Source organism: Penaeus chinensis, chromosome 8 (genome assembly GCF_019202785.1).
Source record: "Penaeus chinensis breed Huanghai No. 1 chromosome 8, ASM1920278v2, whole genome shotgun sequence".
Classification (NCBI taxonomy): Eukaryota; Metazoa; Arthropoda; class Malacostraca; order Decapoda; family Penaeidae; genus Penaeus; species Penaeus chinensis.
Window position 1 is genome coordinate 22,371,572 of NC_061826.1, and position 5,000 is coordinate 22,376,571.

General features: G+C 29.3%; 1 protein-coding gene across 1 annotated transcript in view; it reads left to right on the forward strand.

The window, feature by feature from the left end:
- Positions 1–5,000, forward strand: part of LOC125027978 (insulin-like growth factor 1 receptor) — a 40,054-nt gene that overhangs the window by 33,538 nt on the left and 1,516 nt on the right. The gene's annotated exons all lie outside the window — the stretch shown is intronic.

A 5,000-nucleotide genomic window follows, 5' to 3' on the forward strand; every position in this document is an offset into this window, starting at 1 on the left:
TCAAAAGTGCATATATGTGTGATTATATTTTATACACTGATTTTGTTTATGCGTATGTCCGCCTGGTGCAGACATAGTTGTTCACCCGCAGATATCCTGAGTACTACACATATGTTCATTTTCGTGCACATTCACATGCAAGCATACACCTATAAATATACTCCTATGCATATGTTATGCATACATGCGCCTACATTATACACAACTACAAACATGCACATGCATACCCATATATAGGCATATGCGCACATCAAAGCTTATACATGTGTATACACACCCACAAATATACGAACACATGCTGTACACATCCTGTACACATACTTATGACTATACATTCACATACAAATATAGACATATATATGCTGACGCACACGTGTAAGCTCACATGCGTTTATGAGTACATATTAGTGCTCACCCACATATATACGTATATACCTGTACATGTTCGTATATACACACATATACGTATATACATACACATATACACATATACACATACATATATACATATACATATATATACACATATATATGTGCACATATACACACCCACATATACATACATATGTACCTGCATATATATTTATATATACATATATATACATATATACATATTTATACATATATACATACATATACATATACACACATACATATACATATATACGCATATATACACTCTCACCTACACATATGCATACATATACATACACATACTCGCGCATACATATACACATATGAACACATGTGCACAGATATACACATCGACGTATATTTCTTCTCTTGTATACACACACCTGGACACGTACACACTACAATGCATGCACCTGCGCACTTCCGCGCATATGCACTCGTTTGGATTACGCTTTGTTAATTCATAGCTTATCTAGCGGATCTTCTGTCGAGTGTTGATTATATGTGTCGCTTTAAGGTAACCCTATTTGAGGGAAAGTTGCACTACGTGCTATTTGGCGGTTACTCAGCGTCCTGTGGATATGGGGGTAGGTGATGCTTGTCATTTTCTAATGATTTAGCAATTTTGTATTCTTTTCTGGTGGGGGAATGATTATTATTTTTTTTACCGCTGTTTCTATCTACTATGGCACTCTCGATGAACTTATTTAGGACGATAATGGAACCTAACATTCCCAGTTGGCACTTTCTGGCATCCCTTTTACTTAAAAAAGGCCACGTATGAATGGTCCAATATTCAGGGGAGTAGCCAATATATATATATATATATATATATATATATATATATATATACATATATATATATAGATATATGTATGTATGTATAGATATATAATGAAGATATTAAAATACATAAACATATATACATATATACATATATATAGATATATGTATGTATGTATAAATATATAATGAAGATATTAAAATACATAAACATATATACATATATACATATATATAGATATATATAGATATAAATGTATATATATTTATATATACGTATATATACCTATATATGTACACACACACACACACACACACACACACACACACACACACACACACACACACATATATATATATATATATATATATGTATATATACACATTAATATATGTATATATATGTATTTATAAATACATGTGATATATATAGATACATAGAAACATATATATGTATATCAATATATATATATGTATTTATGTACATATATGATATATGTAAATACATATACATACATATGTATATCAATATATATATGTATTTATGTATGTAGATATATAGTATATATAAATACATATACATATATATGTATATCAATAGACATATGTATATTGATATACATATATATATATATATATATGTATACGTATTTATATATATATTATATTGTGTGAATATATAAATATAAATATGCCCCCAGATATATATATATATATATATATATATATATATATATATATATATATACAGATAGATTGATAGATAGAAAGACAGATATAAATATAAGATATATTTTTTTTCTTCATACACATACACACACATATATGTACATACATATATATATATATATATATATATATATATATATATATAGAGAGAGAGAGAGAGAGAGAGAGAGAGAGAGAGAGAGAGATAGAGAGAGAGAACAAAAATGTATGTATACATGTGTATATATGTGTGTACGCACACACACACACACACACACACACACACACACACACACACACACACACACACATATATATATATATATATATATATATATATATATATGTGTGTGTGTATGTATGTATGTATAAATATATAATGAAGATATTAAAATACATAAACATATATACATATATACATATATATATAAATGTATATATATTCATATATACGTATATATACCTATACACACACACACACACACACACACACACACACACACACACACACACATATATATATATATATATATATATATATATATATATATTAATGTATATGTATATATATACGTATAGATATATATAAATGTGTGTATATATTATATATATGTCTATATATATACATATATATTAATATATATATATACATATGTATTAATGTGTATATATATGTATATATTTATAAATGTGTATATACATATGTATATATGTATATAAATGTGTATATATATGTATATATACACTTATATATTATATTATGTATATATTATATATATATTATTTGTGTATATATATAAATATATATAGATAGATAAATAGATAAAGATATATATGTATATAAGATATATCTATATTTTTTTTTCATACATACATCCTACACACACACACACACACACACACACACACACACACACACACACACACATATATGTGTGGTGTATATATTCTATGTATGTATACGCATATAGAATTATTCATTTGTATACATTTGTGTGTGTATGTATACATACATATATATATATATATATATATATATATGTGTGTGTGTGTGTGTGTGTGTGTGTGTGTGTGTGTGTGTGTATACATATACACACACAAATGTATACAAATGACTAATTCTATATGCGTATACATACATAATATATTTATATAAATATAAATATAAATATATATATATATATATATATATATATATATATATATATATATATATATATATATATATATATATATATATAGGCTTGCAGCCTGCAGCGAGAATCGTTGAACCAACACTTTTCAACACCTGCATGTACTGGATAATGAGCAGAGCTTCTACCCAAAGTCAGTGTGGAGCAACACTGGGCAATATCAAGGTCTCAGACCTTGACTTTGCCGATGATGTTGCTGGTGGCGGCTCTTAATGCATTTAACAATGAGGCGGAACTCTTGAGCATAGAGGTCTCCTGGACCAAGACCAAAATTCAGGACTTTGGGGGCCTGTTAGGGGAACCCGTTCAGTCGATCCATGCTTGCGGTGAGGACATTGAGAGCTTTGAACACCTTCGAATATCTGGACTATCAGATCAAGTAGTCAGTAGACGGAATGGCCTGGCAGCAGGAGCCATCAACAAGAGCATATGGAGATGTCGGTACCTATGCAGAAGGACCAAGCTACATGTCTTCAAGGCCTCGATACTGACAGTTTTGCTCTGTGGAGGCGAAACTTGGACGCTATCGATTGCCTTGGAGTCTTGTCTTGATGCCTTCTGTAACAAGTCTCTTCGCTGCATCATGGGGTACAGTTGGCAGGACCTTGTGCCAAGCAGACGGCTACACTGTGAGACTGGTATGGGGCCTGTTATTTTCATAATCCCGGACCGCCAACACAGGCTCGTTTCCCAGTGGATGATCCTGCCCATCAGGTTGTCTCTCTGCAAGACAATCATGGGTGGAAAAGGAGGTGGGACGACCTAGGAGGTCATGCTTTTGACGAGACTTGCCGCGTAGAGTTAGAGATAGGCCGAGGGCCTGCCTGGAGACTCGTCGTGAGGGACCGTCGTGGCTGGAAACGAAGAGTGGATGCGGCCATCCAACCCCTTCGGCGGTAGCCCCTTTATAATGATGATATACATATATATAAGTATGTATATATATATATATGTATATATATATATACGTATGTATATATATATGTACGTATATATACATATACATATATATATATATATATATATATATATATATATATATATATATGAGTGTGTATGTCTGGGATATCTATCTCGATATCTGTCTATTTATCAATCTATCTATCTATCTTTATATATACATATCCCTATGCATCGGTTCAAATATAAATTTAAATATATATATATATATATATATATATATATATATTATGTATATATTATATATACAGTATAAATATATTACATGATTTATATATTATATATATATATATATTTAAATGTATATATGAATATATATACATATATATATATATATATATATATATATATATATATATGTATATGAATATGCATATCTTTACACACATATATACATATACATACATACATACATATATATAAAGATAGATAGATAGATAGGTAGATACATACATATATACATATATATATTTATGTATATATATATATATATTATATGTGTGTACATATATAGATAGATAGATAGATACACATACAAATATATATACAAATATAGATACACATATTTATATATGTATATGTGTATATGTATTTTTTATGTATATGTGCATATATAATATATGTATGTTTATATGTACATATATATGAACATATACACACACACACACACACACACACACATATATATATATATATATATATATATATATATATATATATATATATTCAGAGCCCACCCTCCCCTCCCCATGATGCCCTAGCTTTCCCCTCCGTTTCTCTGTTTGTCTCTCTCTCTCTCTGGCGAGCGAACTAAGCACAACCAGTTTCTAGGCCGCTACCCGCTCTCCGAGAATTGCTTTTGAAAAAATAATATTCTAGGAGAATTTTAAATTTTCGTAAATTTTTATCAGTTTCATCTTTGCTCTCAGGAGAGAGGCCTTG